The following is a 24,896-nucleotide window of genomic DNA, read 5'->3' on the forward strand; positions in this document are numbered from 1 at the left end:
GTTATGTTTTACTTGCAAGGCTGGGATCTGTTTTTTTGTTTTGTTTTGCTTTTGTTTTGTTTTTGTTTTTTTGTTTTTGTTTTTAATGAAATCTGGTAATTAAGTTCAGATGGAAGAAGCCCTGCAGGATTTTCTGTCTGGTTTATGAGTCAGATTTTAAGGGGAATTTCTTAAGTTTTCATCTGTGTACTCAGGGCCAGCGTTGAGATAAGTAAATTTCCTTACTTTCTCTTTCATCCAGGGCTTGTTTTCTCATTTATTTTTACATGAATCCTTGCAATCCTGGTTTATGACATGTATGTGTTTGGGATTGGGAGGGGGACCTCTTTTATAAACATTTTTTCATCTTAAACTCTTTCTTACTGGTACATAAAATAATGTCATTTTTAAAAACTCCATAGTATGTTAGATTAGTGAAAGAGGACGTGTTTTAAAAGTAAAATCTAACCAACAGAAGGAAAAGAGCCCAAGAGAAGGCACAAGACTCAGAGACCCACTCGTTTACACACAAGAATGCCATAAAAACACTAAATACACACACACAGAGAGAGAGAGAGAGAGAGAGAGAGAGAGAGAGAGAGAGAGAGAGAGAGAGAGAGAGAGAGAGAGAACCCATTCAGACCCACTGCTTGCTGCTTCAGTCTTTGTGAGTTCATATGAGCTTTGCTCATGTTGATTTAGAGGGCTTTGTTTTCTTGGTGTTCTCCATATGTTTTAACTCTTCCGCATGGGGTTCCCTGAGCCCTGAGCTTTAGGGGGGGCGGGGGAGATTTGATAGTGACATCTCATTGAGGACTGAGTGTTGCAAGTCTCTCACTCTCTGCATATTGTCTGGCATTTGTTCCCCATCTGCTACAGGAGGAAGTTTCTCTGATGATGGACAAGCAAGACACTGATTTATAAGTGTAGGAGAATGTCATTAGGAGTCTATTGCTATGTTTTGTTTTAAACAGTAGTATTTGGTTTTACCCTAGTTTCTGGTTCTTGTTCACCCAAGCAGTGTTGGGTCTGGGTTTCATCTCATGGGCTTGGCCTTAAGTCAAATCAGATAACAAATGTAAAATCTCAAGCTTCCAATCTTTGTCATTGCTGGTTTGTAAAAGATTTTATTATAAGTCCCAAGGATAACTGCAGAATTTTCCATTTTGTCCTTTAATTCTGTAACTATTTTAGGCTATAACTTCAGAACTGTCTTTTAAATTTTTATCATCATCATCATCTTTTTTATTACTAGTGTATATGATGGGGCACATATATGCCATGGTACACCTGTAGAGGTCAGAAGACAGCTTTGAGGAATCAGTTCTTCCCTTCTTCCATGACAGCCAGAGATTAAACTCAGTTCACCGAGCATTTGTGGCAATGACTTTATCCCCTAAGCTGCCTCAGTATCCCCCAACGATCTCTTTTTTATTGTTTTGATTTAAGAGTCTTTCTGTAAGAGTTAAAATATCCCTTTCTGTTGACACTGATAATTTCTTTTCCCTACTACATGTTTTTCCACATCATTCATTCATTCATTCATTCATTCATTCATTCATTCATTTATTTATTTATGTATTTATTCATTCATTCATTCATTCATCCATTCATTTATTCATTTATTTATTTAGGTTTCACTCTGCTTTTTGTAAAATCCTTTATCTCAATTTTAAGTTTTAATATCTACTCTGCTAGATATTCCTTAATATATCATTTTTCCTTTATACTTATTGGATTGTTGGTATACTTTATTTCTGACAAATTAGTATATGCTCAAGTGTTTATTTTTCAGTATTTATAATTTTGTTTTCCTGTTGCTCACTTGATAGAAACTTTTTTCTCAATTTTTGTTGAGTTGTACTTTACAAATTTTAATTTGTCAAAGTTTAGTTTTTACCCTTAATTCAAAGGTTTCCTAACACAGAATGCGGTTATATTGTTTTTCTTTCTCCTTCTAGATACTGTGTCAGGATATGGTTTTTAGATCATCTTAAACATAAAATCAATAATAATCTAAAATTAAAGTTTTATTAAACTATTAATGATGCTAAATGAATTTCTCTTTTTACGGTTGTTTTAAACTTTTCTTCCAGATTAACTTATGTTTTTGCTTGCAAACATTGGTTAGTGGCTCTTCACCAAAATCTACCAGGAATTTGACAAATGAGTTCTGTTTTTGTTTTGTTCTGTTGTTGTCTAGGTTTGTTACTGTGTTTTGTTCTGAGACAGACTCCTGTAGCCTAGGCTAGTCTGAAACTCACTATGCTCTAGAGGCTGGCTGTAACCTGCAAGCCTCCTGCCTTGATCTCCCACGTGCACGGACTGCAGGGACACCCCCCCACCCTGAGTGATTTCCCACGTGCACAGACTGCAGGTACACACCCCCACACTGAGCTACATTGGATTTCTGTAGACATGGACTTTTAAATTTCCAAATGAAAAGATTTTCAAAAGTGCTCTTTTTCGTTATTAGTTGAATAAAAACTACATAAAGAAGTTGATTAAAAGGAATAATTATGTGCAATTTTATGACTTGTATTGTGTTCCTGAGAATTGTCATCACTCTGTGTATGTCAGTTATATCTGTTTGATCAAACACTGTTTTCCTGTGTTAGGTGTGATGTTCTGTATTCCTTTACTTTGTTTGCTTTTACTTTTTCCCCCCTTTTCTTTCCTTTTTTTTTTTTTTTTTGAGACATAGTCTCACTATCAGCCTAGGCTAGCTATACACTTATAGTGATCCTCCTGCATCAGCGTGGAATTGCAGGTACATGCCACAACAACCAGCTTGACTATTTTTAATGTCTTGATAAACTTGTTTAAATATTTTCTATCTTTCATGATTTATTCTGTCTTTGTGCCCTGCCAGACAGATAAAGGAGCATAAAAACATCAGAACGCTAGCAGGATAAACATGTCACTGTCTTCTAAAAGTCATGACATTTTTGCTCTGTTTATTTTTCCAGTGTTTTTTGTTTTATATGCCCAAATTTAAAGTTATTCCAACTTCTTGAACTAGTACTTGTTTTCAGTGTGATTTTGGGTACTTGTCTAAACTTTCACTTTGCCTGATGCCACTGAAAGTATGTATCAGCTCTTTAAGGACAGGGTTTGTTACAACAACTTTGACAATTTTGCTGTCAGCTCTTCTCTGTGCCTATGAAAGCTATTCCTACTGCCTACCTGCACCAGGTCAGGATTCTGTCAGCACCTGAGCCTGTGAGTTTCTATGAGAATGAAATAGTCAGGATGAAGCTTCATGTCTCTGGGTATCCTCATCCACTGAGATGCTGTGTTCCAGGATCCTCGGTATGTCTCACTATTTCCTGTTGCCCAATGTGTAGGAGCAACTGAGTAATAGCTGCAGGCTGCCTTTTGGGAAAGACTAGGAGAACAATTATAGCGAATTCTTTTAAAAGAGTGTGTGTGTGTGTGTGTGTGTGTGTGTGTGTGTGTGTGTGTGTGTGTGTGTGTGTGTAGGCCAGAGCAGAGGTCAACTTCAGTTGCTTTATCCAGTCACTTTCTGCCTTATTTTCTGTAAAAGAATTGTGCCGAACCTGACTGGCTGGCCAATGAACTCCAGAATCCTGGCTGAACCATGTCAGATCTGAGATGGGCCACTGTGCCTGGCTTTTACCTGGGTGCTGAGGACTGAACTCAGGTCATCATGCTTGTGCAGCAAGGATTTTACCTACTGAAACATCTCCCCAGATCCATTACATTGGATTCTTCCTGGAGTGTTTCATGCCTTTCCTCACAGGGACTCAGTCACTTTGGTCAGTGGAGTCTGGATCCAAAATTAGCATACTTCTGAGAACTGATTGATGAATCATGGATTTTCTAGCAGAATCACCCTTCTTCGCCTCCTGACCCTCTATTCTTGCCTTTTTCCTAAGTTGCAGGCATTGAGCAATATATTTGTTTGCCCCTAAGGATGTCATGCTCTATTAACCGTATCCACAGCTCCCCTGGCCTTCTCAGTGATTATGGTAATTGTGGTTCCCAGGCTCTGGCCATTGAGCATCAACTCTTGGCTCCTATTCTTTTACAGTCTTAGGTCTCAGTGGGTTTCACTGAGCCCAACTCTCACCCACACTCTTGGCCTACAGAGAAGAGTCCAGCTGCTCTGCTCAGCTGTACAGATGCCCTCTGACCCCCCTGCATTCTTGGTGGCCTTACTTAGTGTTAGGGCCTCTGAGCTGCCCTGTGGGCTAATCCTCTGCTCAGCTTTCTGGGTCACATGACATTCACAAGCCTGCCTGATTCTAGGACATTTCTTTATCCCTTCTTCTTTCATATGCTACTGTCTGCACTGGCTATCACTTCTTCCAGGCTTATAATAAAAGAGCCATATAATCTCTTCCATTCCTTGTAAAACCTGGAACTTTCCTACTTGGCGTTTGCTTTGATACCACTTTATTGTATGGACAGCTGGGCAAAAAGCTAGGACAATGTCTGGGGGAGGGGTGCTTACTACAGTGTCTTCTAGAACAGGAGATGCACTGGCTCTGCTTGGAGAACAGTGAGTGGCCTCTGTAAACTCAAAAGCGTTTGAACATCTGTACAAGTTACTATGTAGGCATTTCTACCCTCTATTTGGGGATCCTAGAATTTTCAGACATATCTCTAACTTTAGCAGATCTAATCTGGCACTCTGTAATACTAACTATTGGATAGTGTCTCTATTACTCAGCATTTCTGCCTTATCAATAGGGAAGATAATAGTTTCTTTCCAAGCCATAGCCTTGACCTGCTTCTTAAATGTTCACTGTCCTTCTCTAGGGCATCTGTGCAACCTCGCCATAATGAGCCAACTCCACATTCTATATTGCTTTGTTCAATCATTTTTAGTAGTCTGCAAGGACATTCCTAAACCAGGATGTTTTCTTAGGTTAGCTCTGCTGTTAACTTTATCAATTACGTGGCCACTGTATATACTTCTAAAGGACACTCCTACTGCCCAATGACAGATGAGTACTGAATGAACTGTTCCTGGACCTACTTTCCTGGCTGCTCCTTCATGTTACCTAAGGCCTTACTGCTTAGTGTGGGTTTTCCAAGAAGCCAGTGTCAAGAATAGTAGATGCACATTTTCACAACTCACACATTGTAGCTTTGAGAAAAACAAAGTTGACCATAGGCCTCAGACTCTGTGCTCTGAAATTTATCACTTTCCAGGGCTGATGAGTGAACACAGGAGGGACACAGATGCACCTGTGTGAGTCCTCAAAGTGAGGACTGTGAGGACTCAAAGTCTTCCCCAAGGTGGCTGGCTCAGGACTTTTCATTGCCATTGCCAAAAATTATTATAACTCACCCTTCCCTTCCCTTCTTTTCCTCTCCCTTCCCTTCCCTACTCCTCCCTTCTCTTCCCTTCCTTCTCCTTCCTTTCCCTTCTTCTCCCCCCTCCTCACTCCTCCCTTCCCTTCTCTTCCCTTCCCTTCTCTCCCCTCCCCTCCCCTTCCCTCCCCTTCCCTCCTCTTCCCTCCCCTCCCCTCCCCTCCCCTTCCCTTCTCTTCCATTTTCCTCCCCTCCCTACTCCTCCCTTCTCCTCCCCTCCCCTCCCCACTCCTCTCTTCCCTTCTCTTCCCTTCCCTTCCCTTCTCTCCCCTCCCCTCCCCTTCCCTTCTCCTCCCCTCCCCACTCCTCTCTTCCCTTCCCTTCCCTTCCCTTCCCTTCCCTTCCCTTCCCTTCCCTTCCCTTCCCTTCCCTAACCCTCCCCTATCCCTTCCTTCCCTTTCCTAACCCTTCCCTCCCTCCCCTGCATTTTCTAGATATCAGACCTGTAACTATTCCGGTTTCCTCTAGCTTCCTTCCTGTTTTGCAGTGTTTTGTTTTATTGATTCTTTGAAGATGTCACAGCATGCACCCCAATCCCACTCATTTTCTAGTCCCTCCGTATCCACCTACCACTGTTGTAACCTCTCCCCAAAAGAAATAAAAAAAAAAATAGAATTTTAATGAACAAAACAAACAAAGTTCACCTGTACTTGTACCACTTTGCTTCTCCATCTTTCCTGCCTCTCCATCACATGCTCGTTCATAGTAGTGACCTTGGAAGCTCCAGTCTGTCACACCGTACACCCTTTTGCTTAAACGGCTTTGCTTGCAAATGTTTGCTGCAGTGAGTCATTGGTCTGGTTCAAGGCCTCTAGATTCTGTTATGATATCAATATCTAACCCTCACCAAGACTCCTCTCAGATATCCTATTGTTGCTCCAAGTCGTGGAGGTCCTGCAGCTATGGTTCCGCAGGACCAGTCTCTCCACGTGCTTCAGCACAGATGGGGTAGATGCTGGGGTGGGCCAACACAAAGCCCTGGATCTGGGCCTGGGTGGTAGCTGAGTTGATTAGCCAGTGTATCCCCCAAGCCTCCCCCGCCCCAGCAAGGGGCGTGGCCAGATCTCCCTTGCCTGGTGGCAGCACCACTACCACCAACACCCAATGTTGACTTGGCTTCAAGTGGCAGTCCAGACCATGGATATCCAAATGGTCCTCGGTGGCAACATGGGCCATGGACATCGACACAGACTCAGACTGTGGTAGGGTCACAGACCCAGCCAGACATGGCAGTAGCCCAAGCCTGGATAGCACCATGTCTTCAAGTAGCAACACAGGCTTCTCATATTGGCCTTTTCCTTACCTCAGTCACATCTCCAGTTCCATGTCTCTGTACAATGCTTGAACAACTCTGCTTCTCTTTTTCTTCCATCTCTCCACCACATACTTTATCTTTCCCATCATCATATATTTGTTTGTCACAGTGGTGCACACTATCGGGCCACCCCAGGCTATGGGACCTGAGCAAGTGCTTGGGTGTCTTCCAACTGCCCCCTAAATGATTCTATTGTGGTTGGAGAACATACTTTGTTTCATTTCCTTCCCTCTTCTCCATGTTCCCTCACAATTATGAGACAGCACAGGGCATTTCTATAAATCATCTTAAATTTTATGTAGATATGTCAGCCTATTAAGAGATAGCCTTCTGGTGCCAGAGAGGGTAAGCACCCTTACCAATTTCTCTATGCTCATCACTTGACTCAGAGGTTTGAAATGCTTCCGGAAGGTTTTTTTTTTTCCCCTATTGACAAATATAATAGCTATGTGGGATGCTAATATTAGGGGAAACTGGGTGAAGATTGTGTAAGAACCATCTTTACTGACTTCCTAGATTTTCTATTAGCATTAAATTAATTGAAAGTGATAGGCAAAAAGGTTAACCCAGATCTCTCAGTAACTGAGAACATGGAAATAATGGATCTAATTCTATTACGGTAGGTTCAATCTTAAAGGATAAATGAGATAAATTGAACTAGTGATAATTTATTTTCAAATTCAAATGTGGACAGTGATAATTCTAAAACTTGAAGATGAGGTAAGAGCTGGGGAAGGCACAGGATGTCACTGGAGACCCCTGAAAGAATAGAAGGGAAGCAAGTTTGTGAAGCCAGATTAAAGCCTGAGTATGTGATAGCATTAAATCACAAAAACAAAAACAAAAACAAAAACAAAAACAAAAACAACAAAAAAAAAACCAACCCTATCCCTAAATCGTGGTGTCATCCAGAGGGCTCATGTGTTTGGGAGAAATCTATTTTAATTTGGGAAATCTCTATGTTTAACATCCGAGCAAGAAAGCAACACAGAAAGAATGTGTTAGACTGGAAACAGGAGACAATGGGATGGGTGCCACCCGTAGAGACACAGTGACTATGGAGTGTAAGGCCACAGAGTGTAAGAATTTGGCTTTGATTGAGACTTGATATCAGTGACCCCTTCAGAGATGAAGGTATAGTGTGGATGGCGAGAAAAATCAGAGCAGTGAAAGTGATGCACAAATAAAATGAGATCTTTAGGAGAGGTTTCCGTCTTACTCTGTTCTTAAGATTCAGAACACACGAAGACAGAAGGTCAGTCTCCAAAAATCTCCACCTTTGAGAAGAGGTAAGAAGCAGGCAACACAGCTTACCCTGGCACTGTCAGCCACAGTGGCTGTCTTGTTCCTGGCTTTAGGAACTTCCAGCGCTCTATTCTTAGGACCTGAGAATCAGCACAGAACCACCTTCCTCGTCAGCCATCAGTACGTGAAAACTCACTTGGATTTTTCTCTTCACCCCTCTGTATGAGCGGATTCTTGTTGCTCACTGGAACCCCTCTTTTTTTCTAGCAGCAGTTTGCTGTTTTTTTGTTTTTTTTTTAATCACAGTGACCCTGAAGCTACAAATACTACAATTTTTCATTTTAAGAGAAAAAGAAATACCAGTTTCTCCTCTTATCATTGTAAATTCCTTCAATTTTCCGTTGCCTGAGGCAAAGTAGTTGGCATAGAAGACATGGACCATCCCTTGAAGTTTTTTAGCGATGAAAGTGGATTTCTTTTTCCTCTTTAGGAGTAATGAAATACAACACTTCATGTAATTTCTTGTGGGGGCTGAGTGGAGGAGGTGGAGATGGAGGTGGTACCTTTAGGATTCCAAAAATTGAAATTGACTGTGGAAGGTTTTAACTGAAAATAGCCCTTCCTCTTGAGATTTTAGATTGTTCTGAAGAATAATATTACAAAATCCAGTATTGCACAATAAGAAAAAAAAAAGTTCAAGCACTGGAAGATTTATGCAGCCAATCCTCAGCAGTCCTTTAAACAATACATTCCTTTGTTAATACCTAGATGCCTTGTGTCCTTGGTTCTGCCGGGATGGACTGAATCGAATTGTACAAGCAATTCCCATTATGGGTATAAACTCTGTTCATAGAACCTGGCCTTTTTGATATACTCCAAAAGGAGAAGGATAGTGAAAGGAAAGGCCCCAAAGGCCCCAAAATAGAAGGCTGACCCCAAGGTCTGCTGAGTCTCAACTAGAACACAGTTGCTGACTCATTATCAGGGCATTATGACCATAGATGTGAGCATGAGAAACAGCCTCACCATACACATCATTACACTCCTAGTACAAACATAACAGCCCCCCAAATATCCTGAAATGTGTCATTGGTGTTCTGGTCAGGGATGGAGGACATTGGTCTCAAGTCTTATTGACATTGACTTTAGAAGCAGAGGAAATTAATAAATTGACTCTTCCTGTCTGTGTAATGCTTGGAGACCCAAGAGAGCATGAGGAACTCATATCTGAATTGAGATGTTAGTTTTGTTGTTAACTACAGCTTTCTTCATGTTGTGATGAAGGCAGGGTTGAGTTATAAACAGATGTGCACCTTTCAGCAGACTTCATTGCTCGGCTGTTGACTGAGGTGACGGTTAGCCTGAAATCAGTTGCCCCCCCCCAACTCCCATATGCATGTATATGTGAGTAAGACCCATGGCACTAAGAAATATGAAAACAGGGAAGGATGCCTTCCAACTCTGGTACTAGAAAGCCATCCCCTTGTTGACTGATGTATTGATGTCATTTTTAATATATGCAAATGATATGTGGCCTCATAATTATGGAGGGTATAATAAAGGAAAATATTCCTTTTGTTAAAGATCTCAATGTGAAAGATAGATCAAACTCTTAATAGCCCTCTGAATTCACCAAGTTAGAAGAGCCTTCTCAGGCTGAGTGTGGTGGTGCATGCCTTTAATCCCATCACTCAGGGGACAGAGACAGGTAGGTCTCTATGACTTCAAGTCCAGTCTGTCTTTAATTTAAAAAAAGCCTTCTGTGCTTGCTGTTACAGCCAAAAATGTTGGTAGAGTTTACCATGCATGTAGCAACATTATGAAGCCCATCACACACTTGAACTCACATGATCCTCACAGGATGTGAATTGGTAATATGAAATACTGCCATTCTCTTTCTATAAATGAGGTGAAAAAGCTTGGGAGAAGGACCTTTCTAGACCAACAAAATCATAGTCATTCTAATCCATAGGCCATGGTTTTAAACCTTGGGAAATAAAAGATATACCTCGCAAATTTCTTCCGCTACAAATTTTCTACAAAAATCAGTATTTTTTTTTTCTCACAAAAGCATGTAGGTCACTTGTTCAGCAGACAGTGGTTGATTAAGCAATTATTGAATCAGTTAATTCTCTAGATGCCCTTATTGTGTCTATGCCAGTTGAGTGCTGTGGAAAGATCCTATGCCGGGACTATTTTAGAGGAGTCCGAGGTTACCCGTTGACCTCTCATGAGGATCTCACTGCTGAGTAATCCTTAAACGAAGATCTGAAAGCTGAAGAAGACAGTCTCATGAACACCTACCAGGGAAATGGTAAACAGCAGGGCCGTCAGAATGTGAGGCTAGGTGACTGGGTGCAAGGAACCAGCAGGCAGGAAGATTTGACCTTGTTCCAGCTAGAGTAGGAAGGTTATAAAGTCAAGACAAACACACTCACAACTCTGAGGCCAGTTTGAGGTCACCGACGATTGGTTGTTTCAGGTCACTTTTTATTTTATACCAGATTCATTTCATGAACAGCCTAGCACACACCATGAGTTCTGCCCTTTGTTGTTTTCGATTACCAAAGAATACATAGTGGGAGCTGCTTACCATTTTCTGTAAATGGTCAAACAGTGTTTTCCCCTTCTTGAGAATTTGTTCATTCTATAGTAGAGCAGCTACAGAGAGAGTTGTCCAGGTCTAGGCAAACAATGTGGATCTGACAGCCTGAAAAACATTCCCTGCTAACCAAGTGCATGTGTTTTTCAAGAAAGTCTTGGAATAGAGATCTTTTTCTTAATCTTTGTCCTGCCATGCAGAAAGCCCAAGATACAGTTATGACTTGCATTAACCTGAGTTAAATGAAAGCAGTGGTATCCTCTCTGAGGACTGTGACAGACTAGAGACCACCAAAGCTGCTAGTCTTCCATTCAAGTTTTTTTTTTTTTTTTTTTTCGAGACAGGGTTTCTCTGTATAGCTTTGCGCCTTTCCTGGAACTCACTCTGTAGCCCAGGCTGGCCTTCAAGGTTTTATATGTAATACTCTCCTGGGAGTGAATCATGACCATAGATGGGAAATAACTGATATTCATAACTGACAATATCATACTGAAAGTGTTTCATTTGCAAAGGACATTGTTCTCTGTAGAGATCATAAGTGTGGTTGAAAACGCTATTTTAAGGTAATTATTAGCACCTCTGGGTTGTAATGAAAATAAACTTTGGAGGCTTTCTTCATCTACATCGTTCATAGGCAGAGAATACACATGAGGAAACTGTAAAATAGTTCTCAGTTTGTGATGTGAGAGCCTTTCAAGTAAAGAAGCCAAAGCTGCTTATTCTAATTATCTTTGGAGCATAGTTCATATTCAAAAACATTTAAAACTTTTCAATTAGTACATATCAATGTATACATTGAAAAGATTTCAGTGAAATTTTTTTACCAAGTATATCATGTGCATTAACTATATTTACTATCCATGGCCCTCTCTGTTCCTCCTTCCCCTTCCAGGAATGTTCTTCCTCTTCCAAGAAGTCCCCCTTGATATTCATGCCTGATTCGTGTGTGTGTGTGTGTGTGTGTGTGTGTGTGTGTGTGTGTGTGTGTGTGTGTGTACATGTCCCTCTGTTTCTAACTATAGGAGAAAGAATAATATGTCTTCCTTTCTAATTCTGAATATTTCACCTAATATGATGATTCTAAGTTTGACTAATGTTCTTGCAAATGACAATAATTTCATTCTTTATATAATAATAAAACTCTTCTCTGCTTAGGTATCCCATTTTCTTTATTCATCTCTTGATGAATGTGTAAGCTGATTCCATATCTTGGATATTGTGAACAGTGTCACAATAAATGTGAATTAACAGGTGTCTCTGTAATATGCTAACTTGTATTTGGGGGAATATCCCTAGGCATGGCATAGCTGAATCACATAGCAGTTTCATGTTTATGTTTTAGAAGAACTTTCTTGCTACTTTCCCTAGTGACCTCATTAGCATACATTCCCACCAGCAGTGTATGCTGGTCCTCATGCCTGACTCCCTCACCAGCATTTCTTCTTCTTTTTGTTGTTTTCTGTATTTCTTTGTTTTAGCAGTAGCCATTTTGATGGAGATGAGATGGAATATCAGCGTTGTTTTAATCTACATTCCCCTGATGGTTAATGATGTTGAACTGTAATATTTGAAAATATTTCTATAGTCTAGGTATATACTAATTAACTACAAGGAGCCACACCCTTAAAGGGCAAGGATGCTATATGGAAGCCATCAGTAGCCAATAGCTCCTCAGCTAGGGATCGGGCCTCAGGAGCCCCTTTCCCTCCCAAGCTGGAATGTTAATTGGCTTAATCGTGTACAGGCAAATACAGCTGCTGTGTGTTCCCTAGTACAGCAGTCCTACCATGGCCATGACCACTGCTTCACTCCAGTCCTCCATGGCCACTGGTGCTTATCATCTTTCTAATAGCTCTTCCCAGATTGTCTCTGAAACTTAGGAAAGGGGGATATGATACAGACATCCTATTTGTGGCTGAGTACTCCACAGACACTCTAGTTCTTTTGCTCGGTTGTTATTTTCTGCATTTACCACTGTCCACTACGCACAAAAAGTTCTCTAATAAGGTCTGAGAGCTACAGTCGTCTATGTCTATAGAGATAGAATTTGGAGGGTGGTTGATACTATGTTTCCTTGGCAAACTGATAAGAGACTTTCACCCCTGGGGCCTGTGAGCTACCAATCATTGTTTCCTGACCAGACTTATGGTATCAATCATACTCCTCCTGTGGAAGGTATATTAAACACAATCAAATAAGTTAAGGTTGGTAGTCTTCTACAGTACCTTCCAGTACTATAGAAGCTACCTGATCATTACCAACTTGATTTCTTCATGGCCTGTGAACTATGCCTATATCTTGAAGTGTTTTCCTTATATATTCCTCAAATAGTTTCAGATCTTACATAAAGACTTTTCTTTCAAATTGATGTTTATTCAGAGTGACAGATATGGATCTAGTTTCATTCTTTTTCATATAAATATCCAGTTTCCCTAGCATGATGTTGAAGAGACTGTCTCTTTGCCAGTGTATGGTTTTCACATTTTCTCAAAAATTAGATGACTATAGCTATGTGACTTTGCTTCTGAGTCCTCTTTTCTCTTCCATTGGTCTACATGTGTTCTTGTGTTGATAGCATGCTGTTTATGTTACTAAAAGCAACACATTGTGAAGTGAGCAGTGGGCCATTGAAGAAATGAGGGCGGAAATTTAAAGAATATTAAAATCAAATGAAATGAAAATTCAACTTCTGAGGTGTAGCAAAGGCAACTCTGTGAGGGAACATTTTAGCTATGAGTGCCTGTACAACAGAATCTCAGATTAATCTAAGAAATTGTCAACAACCCAATAACACACTCAAGAAACAAAATCCCAAAAAGCATTGGGCAGAAAGAATTACTAAAGGCCAAGACAATTCACTCATGAAATGATGATGGAAGAAAACAATACAAAGCTTTTACAAAATGAAGTATTGATCCTTCAAAAAGACAAGTAAGATTGACAAATGCTTACTCAAGAAAACCAAGAGCAGGAGAGAAAAAAAATTAATAATGTTAGACATGAAAAGGGGAGACACTAAACAGACACTAATAAAAGCCAGGGGATTATCAGGGAATGCTTTTAAAACATATATTCTAGTAAGTTGAGACCTAGATAATAGATATATTTCCAGACACATAAAACTTACCCAGACTAACCTATGATGATATAAACAATTTCTACTATAACAAGCTATCAGAGAAAAGCAATGATAGCGTATACTGTCTTAAAAAAGACCAGAACCAGAAAAAACTTGCTGCTGAATCCCTCTAGGTGTTTAAAGTTGAATTGCCACCAAATAATTCTAAGTATCTTGAACATACTATGGATTGTCTCCTTTTTGAAGCAGAGTTGGAGTTTCTTCTTTTTTATTTATTTAAAAAAAATTTTCATTTTACATACCAACCCCAGTTCCCCTCCCTCCCCTTCTCCTGCCCCCCATACTTCCTCTCCCCATCTGAAGCCCCATCCATTTCTCAAAGTGGGTAAGGCCTCCCTTGGGGAGTCAACAGAGTCTAGCATACCAAGTTGAGCCAGGACCAAGCCCCTCCCCTCTGCATCAAGGCTGAGCAAGGTATCCCACCATAGAGAATGGGCTCCAAAAAGCCAGCTCATGCACACAGGATAAGTCCTGGTCATGCTGCCAGGGGCCCTATAAACAGGCCCCACACAACTGACACCCTCATTCAAAGGGCCTAGTTCCGTCCTATGCAGGTTCCCCAGCTGTCAGTCCAGAGTCCCTGAGCTCCCACTAGCTTGGGTCAGCTGTCTCTGTGGTTCTCCCCATCATGATCTTGACCCACCCCCCCTTGCTCATATGATCCCTCCTCCCTCTCTTCAACTGAACTCCAGGAGCTCAGCCCAGTGCTTGGCTGTGGATCACTGTATCTGCTTCCATCAGTTACTGGATGTAGGTTCTATGATGACAATTAGGGTAGTCACTAATCTGATTACAGGGGAAGGCCAGTTCAGGCACCCTCTCCACTATTAATAGGAATGTTAGCTTGGGTTATCCTTGTGGATTTGTTGGAATTTCCCTAGGACCAGGTTTCTCCATAACACCATAATGGCTCCTTTTATCAAGGTATCTCTTTCATTGCTCTCCCTCTCTGTCCCTCCCCCAACTTGGGCATCTGGATCCCTCATGTTCCCATCCCCCATGGCCTCCCTTCTAACCCCTCCTCCCAGTTTACCCAGGAGATCTTAACTATTTCCCTTTCTTGGGGCCCTCTATGCATGTCCCTCTTAAGGTCTTCCTTTTTTCCTGGCTTCTCTGGGGTTGTGGATTGTAGCCTGGTTATCCTTTGCTTTGCATCTAACATCTACTTATGAGTGAGTACATACTGTGCATGTCTTTCTGGGTCTGAGTTACCTCACTCAGGATGATTTTTTTCTAGCTCCATACATTTGGCTGAAAATTTCATTGTGTAATTTTTTTTCCCACAGCTGAGTAATACTTCATTGTGTGAATGTACCACATTTTCATTATCTGTTCAGTTGAGGGGCATCTAGGTTGTTTCCAGATTCTGGCTATTATGAATAGTCCTGCTATGAACATAGTTGAGAAAGTGCCTTTGTGTTATAATTGAGCATTCTTTGAGTATATGCCCAAGAGTGGTATTGCTGGTTCTTGAGGTAGATTGATTCCCATTTTCTGAGAAACCACCATACTGATTTTCAAAGTGGTTGTACAAGTTTGCACTCCCACCAGCAGTGGAGGAGTGTTCCCCTTACTCCACATCCTTGAGTTGGAGTTTCTTTTTTTTTTTTTGGTTTTTCGAGACAGGGTTTCTCTGTGTAGCTTTGCGCCTTTCCTGGGACTCACTTGGTAGTCCAGGCTGGCCTTGAACTCACAGAGATCCACCTGGCTCTGCCTCCCGAGTGCTGGGATTAAAGGCGTGCGCCACCACCGCCCGGCGAGTTGGAGTTTCTTAAGAGATGTCAGTATACATTTAAATCCAGGAGTTATTAGAAAAAGGCACTTAGGGGAAAGAGAGTACACAACCAAGAATATGGGTAAAGTCTTCTCAGCAATGCTTACTTATGAGAGATAATATGTTCACCACACAATATATACCTGCATAAGGACCTAAAATTTCATTTTTTTATTTAAAAGAGATTCTTCTACAATTTTAAAACTTGCTTGATAGTCATTGTTGTTTTGTGTTTTGTGTGTATATGTGAAGTTATGAATTTAAAAAATCTTTCATTATGGAAAGGTAAAAAGATATGCAAAGGTAAATCTAGCAATGTAATCATCCTTTACATATCTTCCAGCTAACTTGAACAGTTACCAATTCATTGCTAGTTTGGTTTCATCTATGCTATATCCTGATCCACTCACTCAACCTCCCACTTTTTTTTTTAAAGAAAATGACCTAAAGGCATAAGTTCATTGATACATTTTAATACATATCTGAAAACTTGTGACTTCACAGAGGTGAGTTGTGATAAATCGCTGCTATTTAGTTATGCATTATGTCATCACTATATTCCCTGGTGCCCTCAAATCCTGCAGTGTGATGACACAATAATACTGTTATTACAGTAGTCCGTTTTGACATTCCAATTCTCATTCATGACATCACAATGCTCCATTGGGATGTAAAAATTCTCCAATGTGACATCACAGTGCTCTATTGTGACATCACAGTGTCATGTTATAACATTACAGTACCCCATTGTGTAATGTACCACTTTGTAATCATAGTGCCCCATTGTGACGTTACAGTACTCCTTTATAACTCTATAATGTCCCTTTGTGACATCACAGTATTCAATTATAGCATCTCTATATTATAAGTAACTCAGTATGACATCACATTAATCCTCAGTGACATGACAGTGTTCATTTGTGACATCAAAATTTACCATTGTGACATCAAAATGTTCCATGGTCACATCATAAAATCAAATTATAATAATTCATGTGTACCACTACAATGTGAATTGTACCATCCAAGTGCTATATTCTAACATGACAATGACAACCCTTGATATGAAAATATCCACAATGAACTCAAATGCTCCACTGTGACATCACAATACATTGTTACATTGTTTCATTACAATACTCAAATTTTCCATAATAGTGCTGCATCTTGATTTTGAATTCAGAATCATTGTGACATTGGTCCTATTTTGTCATCAAAATTCTCCATTTTGAAAACACAATGCTACAATGTATCATTACAATGTCCCACTATAACAATATGATGATCTATTGTGACATCATATGTTCCATTTTGACGTCAAGATGCCTTACTTTTTCAACACAAAGATTAATTGTGATACCTCAAAGTTCCTAAAACAGATTTCCTAGACTTTCTCTTCAGAACTTAATCATTTGGAACCAGATCATTTATTCTTCAGTTTCTGGTTGGTGTGTGTTTTCCCTATTCCATATCAATGATGTAGTTTACTTTGTCCTGCATTCCCAATAGATTGGCAGGTTATTCTAAGTGCTTGAGCATGTTTGGACATACTTGGGCATTTTATTGAGATCATTCATGAGTGATGTGGTGACTTCAAGGAAGAAGAATGCCATTTGTTTTTTGTGACATTTCTAGTGTTTGAGAAATCAGTGTTTAGATGTGTTAATTCTTTACAATATATAAAACACAGGACTTTGGGCTTTCCCCCCCTCAGTCATTAAGTGAAAAACTTTTTCTTTAAAGAAAAACTTACCTGTCAATGGACATAATGTTGCTCGGTGGTGTGGTTCATAAAGAAAGACAAAATTTATTAGTTCACCAATATCCAAAATAAGAGGATGGGTCCTAGCATCCACTCACAGCTTATGATGAGCTCACATATGTAGCTGAAGTTTTCTCCAGTCCTGCCTGGCCCACGTTCAGGACAAATCTCTCTCACCCGCCAGTCCCGCAGCAGCTCAGACCCAACCAAGTAAACACACAGAGACTTATATTACTGATAAACTATATAACCACGGCAGGCTTCTTACTAACTGTTCTTATATCTTAAATTAACCCATTTCTATCCATCTATAAGTTGCCATGTGGCTTGTGGCTTACCTGTATTTTAACATCTTCTCATGGCGGTGGCTGGCAGTGTCTCTCTGCCTCAGCCTTCTACTTCCCAGAATTCTCTTCTCTGCTTGTCCTGCCTATACTTCCTGCCTGGCTACTGGCCAATTAGCATTTTATTTATACAGAGCGATATCTACAGCACACATATTAAACCTGATTGGTATGGGCTAGTCCTTTGTAGGTCCTATTTTTACTCATGTACACAATGTCACTGGATTGCCTCATCACAGAAAACATCAAGGTAGGTCATCCCAAAAGAAAAAGTGAGCTTACCTATCAGACCTTCCTTGGCTATTCTGTGATAAAGGACTCCAGGATATCTTGTGTATTTCCCTCAGAACTCAGCTAAAGCATTCAAGCAGTCCCAGCTCTGAGTTCTACAATGGTCTTTGAAAATTAACTAATCTCTCCTACTGATTTGCAGTCAATTTCCATTGTAACTACAATATTATGTGGGCAACCTGGAATTAATGCATATGGATGCCTCCTACCAGCACTTGCAGTCCAAGCCATAGTTCTTACGCTTCTTGCCAGAAAGTAGTATCTTGTCTGCAAATTTTGTTGCTGTGGAGGCAATTTCCTGCAAATTTCTCAGTAATTGGTCATGAACTAATGTCCCTTGAAAACTTTGATACTTAAAATAGTTTTCCTTTGCTCCTTAGAGTTGTGTGGGTATTAAATGTTTACATCATACTTTCTGTGTTTGATGCCTTAAATATGTGTTGCATTGAACATGCCCTTCTTATCTCACTGAGTTTTGAGTCATGTTTTTATGTTTATTTGTTGTGTATGTGTGTGTGGGAGGGAGGGAGGGAGAGAAAGAGAGAGAGAGGAGAGAGAGAGAGAGAGAGAGAGAGAGAGAGAGAGAGAGAGAGAGAGAGAGAGAGAGAGAGAAGAGAGAGAGAGACGGGGGCAGGTCAAAGCATAACCTTATAGAGTCAGATCTCTCCTTCCACCTTTACATGGATTTCAAGTGTTGAACTCAGGCCATCAGGTGTGTGTGGGAAAGTTCTTCTATTCACTGAGCCACTTTGCTGATCCTTGGGTCATATTTTTAATACTTGTTCTCTTCATTGCTTTGGTTTTTGTCTCTTCAAGTTTTCACCTTTTTAAGTTTTGTTTTAATTGATACATAACTTCATATTGACCAGGTATAACCAGATGATTATCTATGTTTATCGCCATTGTATAATGATTAGATAGAAAATGATTGGCATATACATCTTCTCTGACACTTATTCTTTGGTGAGCATGTACAGATTCTTGTTGTTTAGCTGTTTTAAAATATACAGATTCACAAGCCGGGCGTTGGTGGCGCACGCCTTTAATCCCAGCACTCGGGAGGCAGAGGCAGGTGGATCTCTGTGAGTTCGAGGCCAGCCTGGGCTACCAAGTGAGCTCCAGGAAAGGCGCAAAGCTACACAGAGAAACCCTGTCTCGAAAAAAAAAAAAAAAAGAAAAAAAAAATATACAGATTCACTACAATCACCTTAAAGTGTGTGTAGCACACAAGAACTTATTTCTCATATCTAGCTTTAAATTAGTCCTCACCGCCCCCCCCCCCCCGCCTCCACTCTGTGTTCCTCCCTCTCCCCTTCTTGTGATCATTATTTACTCTCTACTTGTTATGGGATCAATTTTTAAGGGTTGAGGGGTATTATTCTCATGTAAGGATTTTTTTTCTTCTACTTGTAACTTTTTCTCATTTTTCCTTCATTTCTCTGATTTTTAAAATATTCTTTGTATTTCTTTTCCCATTGACATTAGCATGTCAAGTCATGTTTATGAACTACTGCATTACTTCTAGCCTAGTCTTTGTGTGTTAGTTTTGATTTCATGTTCTTTACTAACTTCTGTTGCTTCCTCTTCACTGAGTCTTTCCTATTTTGAATTCATTTTTATGGCTCTGTTGTTTTATAACTATGCTCCGGCATGTCCCAGGCAACTGTTTTCATTTGTTTCATGGGCGTATGTTCTTGGCAGGTCTTATTGGTCTATGGACCCATGGTTTTCTTCCAGGCTTCTTGTTTCTTTTAATAGATTGGTTTATGAATAAGCCTCAGTCTTTCTTTTTTTCTTCCATGGTCTTGCTCTTTCTTTCCAACAGTTTCTTTTCTTTTTATTGTTATGTCTTCCCTATTATCTCCATATTTAGTTGACCACCAGGAGGAATCTACTGCAGAATAAAAGTATTTAAATTATTTTTCTATTTTCCATTATTAAGATAGAAAAATGTACTTTTTCAGCATTTGTTGTTGAGACAAGGTCTCACTTTTTAACACAGACTGGTCTAGAATTCATTAGATAGCCCAGACTAGCCTAACACTCATAGCAATTCTCTCTCCTCAGCTCTCCTAAATGGTGGGATAACAGGCATGAGCCATCAGACCCAGCTCAATGTTTTCTTCTATTTCATTCTTTTTGTATACTTTCTTTGTTAAATCAGATGTAATTTATATATCATATGGAATAGAACTTACACGTTATCATGAGGTAGGTTTTCTTATTTACTCTATTAATGTAGAAAACTGCATTGGTTGCTTTTTGAGTGTTAACAGCATTTTGTTTCATTGGGATAAGCTCTAATTAGCTGTGACATATTATTCAATTTAGAAATTACTATATCTTATTGGGTAGTATCTTGTCAAGGATGATTTCCCTCATATTTATTCATAAAGGATAGCTGTATAAATATATCTTCCTTTTCATGATGACTATTTTGGTTTTTAATATCTTCCCTTTGTTTTTTGAAAGTAGTAATGTAAAATTGATTTTATTTTATCAAATGTTTGGCAACCCTTCTGTGAAGCAATTTTTTGCCAGAAGTATTTGAAAGATGGTAATGATTTTGAATATAAGTTTATAAAATGTTACCTCTTTGTTAAAAAAATAATTCACTGAAAACAATTTCAATTTCTTAGATATAGGACTATATATAATTTCTATCTCATTTGTCAGTTTTAGTTTTTAGATTTTATCTGTATTCTTTTTCTATAAAGTTTACTTTTTCTTTGTTTTGTAGTCTTTCTAAGCAGTGTATTTTTTAAATATACCACTGAGTTTAATTTGTTCTCCTATAGCTTCTTGCGTTGGAAGCCTCCATTTCTACCTTTCTTCTGTAATCTAGGCATTTTAAAGCAGGGAATTTTTCTCTAATGTGTTACTGCATCTTACACATTTCAATATCATTTTTGTTTACCTTTAAATAATCCCCAGTTGCCTTTAATTTCCTGTTTTGACACATGCTATTCACAATAGCTTTGTTAACTATCAAATAATAGTTTTCTTATATTCCATTGTTAGTTTTTCTTAATTCATGAACATTGTAGTTGGTGACTGTTTTGTGTGCTCTTGTAAATGTCACCGTAGACTGCAGTGTTCCGTTGCCGGTTAGGTCTACTTCTTGATGATTATACTCATACATGCTAGTCCTTGAGCAATATTTCTGTGTAATTCTGTCAATTCTTAACCAAAAAAAAATGTTTAAGTATCTAGCACATTTTTTGGTTGTTTTTTCTTTTAGTTCTGCTGGGTTTTAATTTGTGATTATGCATCTTTCTGTTCATTGCTGCTGTTTCACATATTTTGAAGCTTCTTTACTGGGAACATACACATTTAGGTTGGTTACATCTCCCTGATGACTTGAGGTTTTTATCATAATGACAGACATGCTATGTACTGTTTGTCTTGAAGTTCACCCTCTCTTGGAGGGTAAGTGAAATAAGACGGGTTCCACTATGTTTAATGTTTGAGTAGTATCCCTTTTTCATTAAGCCATCTTCTCTGGTTCACTTTTATATGAAAACAATTGTACTGAGTTTTCAGTGGAAAGTCAGGCCAAAATAGCTTCCCACTTTCACCGATCTGTATCAGGGCTTCTTGAACTATTTACACTCAACTTCTTTCGCCCAAGAATTTTTTGTATGACCTCAGATGTATTGACTTGTAAAATGGGCATTTAAAAAGTTACTGATAATAAATCATAAAGAAATTATGTACAGTCCTTTAGTATATGTCTTAGTTAGGATTACTATTGTGATGATACACCATGACCAAAAGCAATTTGAGGAGGAAAGAATTTATTTTGCTTACCCATTCTTACATGATCAAAGGTAGCCAAGACAGGAACCTGAAGCCAGGAGCTGATGGAGAGGCCATGGAGGGTTCTGCTTACTGGCTTATTCCTTCCTCATGGTTGCTTAGCCTGCTTCTTATTGTACTCAGTACCAGAAGCCCAGGATAACACCACTCACATTGGGCTGGGCCTTCTCACATCAATCATGAATATGACCAGTTTCTCACTCAACCAGCATCAGAGAAGTTTTCTCTTACAGGAGATGAGAACTAATACAGAGACTCACAACTGGACAGTATGCAAAGAGTGAGAGACCTTGGAACACACGGTCCTAAAATGGGATGTCTGCCTCAAGTCCCTCCTCTTGGTACTCAGGGAACTATGCAGAAGTGGAGGCAGAAAGGTTGTTAAAGTCAGAGGGTTGGAGAACACCAAGGAAACAGTGCCTTCCACACACAGCAAGATTGACACACACATGAACCCACAGAGACCATAGCAGCATGCACAGTGCCTGCACAGGTCCAAGCCAGATGGTGTTCCAGCACTGAGAGGGGGAATAAACATGAGCCTACATCCCTAACCCAGAAGCTGGTAAATGCTTGCAAATGAAAAATCAGTTTTCCCCAATGGAGTCTTACTAGGTACTAGGTATACAGACAATACTGTATTGGGAGCCCACATGCTCAGGAGTAGTGCCCAGCACAAAATGAACTCAATGGTATTTTTGGAGATCTTTTGTCTCGTAATGTTTTGTTTAGGCATTTTTTACATTGTTTTTCACTTGTATATTATGATTTCTGATTTTGTTTGTCTATGGTGTGTGTGTGTGTGTATTTGCATAAATTATGTCATTTAATGTCTCTTTTATTATACCCAGGTCAGAAACCCAAATCACAATTTTAAAAATCAAACATTATCACACATTACAATTCAGAGGTACACTTATTTGGAACTTCCATGCTGAGGAGTAACAAATGATAAAACATTAAATGTCTCCGTTCTCCATAATTAAGCAATTATGTTCCATATGTAATAGCAGAAAATATCAGCATTTCAGATCCCCAGCATCCATTTAAAAAAGATATGGCAGCATCCATCTGGTACCCTGGAGATTGTTAGGATTTGGGGGTATGAAGATAGACAGACTTCCATGGCTTGCTAGATGTAAGTCAAGTTCGTTGAGACTGTCTCATAATATAAAAGGTAGAGTTATAGCATAAAATACTTAAAAAAATAAATAAATGATTGAACTCTTGTCTTCATCTATGGGCATAACCTATACAGGCAAATATAGCCTCACATACCAACATATAAGCATGAACACATACATACAACACACCAATATATACACACTCAAATAAAAATTTTAAGATAAAATAAATAAATCTTAATATTATTAGTTTTAGTTTAGAGAAAATTTTATAAACTATATGTATTTATATTTAATATGTAATATAAGATACACCATATATAATATAAAAGGAATTTGTGTGAAAATATTCAACAGACAAGTTGAAGATTCATTTTCCCTCATGACATGACAAAATTGTCAAAAATCTCTCTGTTGCTGGTGAAAAAGTTGAGAATAATGTCATTAAATGGTGTTCCCATGTAGTGAGTTAGACTTGGAATCCATCTTTCCACATCTTCTCACTCTAAATCATGTGTCCTTACCTTTATACCATGTTGTTTTATGATAAAACTTTCAAAATATCTCAAGATCACTGGGTGGGTGGATGAGTTATTATAGCTTCAGAGACTGGGCTCCTCTATAACAAAAGAAGAAATGAGCAGTCAGAAATTTGAGGCAGAGGCCTAATATATCACACATACTCTCCAGGAACAAAGACAAGTGAGCAGCTCTCCCTGGAAGCTTGTCTGTATATACTTCATTAGCTTTCAGAAGAACTAGTTCTGTCTTACATCATTTATGCTCTCTGACATCTACTTACTGCAACTCGGCCAGTAGCATCCCATTCTGTAGACACATCCCCATGCCATCACTGTGGCAGAGAGCATGGGAACTCTCACATACGTATGCACTTCACATCATCACCTCATAGAATTTGCAGACTACACTGTGCCATCTCCCAACTAGGCAACGAAAGGAGGAGTTTAGTTCCCCAGAGCCAAACATGCAATCAAAACAGTGTTGCCTTCTCTTCCTGGAAGACAAACACTGGCATTCCTAAGCATCTTGTTGCTCAGGGACTGCCATGTTGTAAGTTTAAAGGCAGAACAGCTTCACCACACATTGGTTAACCTATAGTCACAGGTGGCTATGAACTTTTGTTTGTGTTGTGTTGTTTGTGGTGCTGGTGATGAACCCTAGGGCTTTGAGCATGCTAAGAAGGTTCTCTATCATGGAGTTATTTTCTTACTGAGCCATCAAGCCACCAACTGCTGGTGTGTGTGTGTGTGTGTGTGTGTGTCTGTCTGTCTGTCTGTCTGTCTGTATATGTGTGCCTATGTTTCTGTGTGTCATGTCTGTGTATGTGTGTCTGTGTGGGTCTGTTTTACTGTGTGTGTGTAAGCATACAGCACATTGGGGCCAGAGATCAATGTGGAATGCTTTTTTTTTTTTTTTCTTCAGTTGGTCTCTACCCTATTTTTTGAGCCAGAGTCTCTTACAGGCCTGGGACTCATCAAAACAGCTAAGATTTCTGGCAAGAGATCCTCAAAGATTCTTCTATCTCCTTTTTTGCTGGCATTGCAAGTGTGAGCCACAACCACAGTGTTTTCACACGGAGGCCGGGTTCTCAGGCTAACACAGCGAGCACTTTACCGACGGAGCCGTGTTCTTAGTCTGTCAACTACCAACTGTTAAACCAACAATGGTCAGTCTCTGGGGAGACTGCCAAAACCTGGCAGTACTGACTCTGTTTCGGGTTGTGATGGCTGGGTATTAGGAAAAGTTTTCAAGTAATAATAACATAGACTCAGGTAAAGCTTTATTGACTACCATACCATACCGCCTCTCTTAAGATCTGAATTTTATTTTTGTGTTTGCTCTTCAGTCATACTTGGAGAACCTTCTGAGCAAACTCATCCCAAAGAACTCATCTTTCAAATGGTCACATTATTTTATAGAAAATTTAAAACCCGCTACATATTTGAATATATATTCATGTATATTCATATATATATGCCTATATTTATTCGTTCACTTTTTTTAATTATTTGGGAAAATCACGTTGCCTTACAGGTTTTATTTCGGTGTAAATCAAGCTCGATGTCTATAAGCAGAAGTAGTGCTGGCCATTGGCCAACGTGACAACAAAGATAAGGTTTATTTGCCCACCACTCCTT

General features: G+C 39.5%; 1 protein-coding gene across 1 annotated transcript in view; it reads left to right on the plus strand.

Moving 5' to 3' along the window:
* The window catches only part of Fmn2 (formin 2), a 315,696-nt gene that overhangs the window by 259,102 nt on the left and 31,698 nt on the right, over positions 1 to 24,896 (plus strand). The gene's annotated exons all lie outside the window — the stretch shown is intronic.

Source organism: Peromyscus maniculatus, chromosome 11 (genome assembly GCF_049852395.1).
Source record: "Peromyscus maniculatus bairdii isolate BWxNUB_F1_BW_parent chromosome 11, HU_Pman_BW_mat_3.1, whole genome shotgun sequence".
Taxonomy (NCBI): domain Eukaryota; kingdom Metazoa; phylum Chordata; class Mammalia; order Rodentia; family Cricetidae; genus Peromyscus; species Peromyscus maniculatus.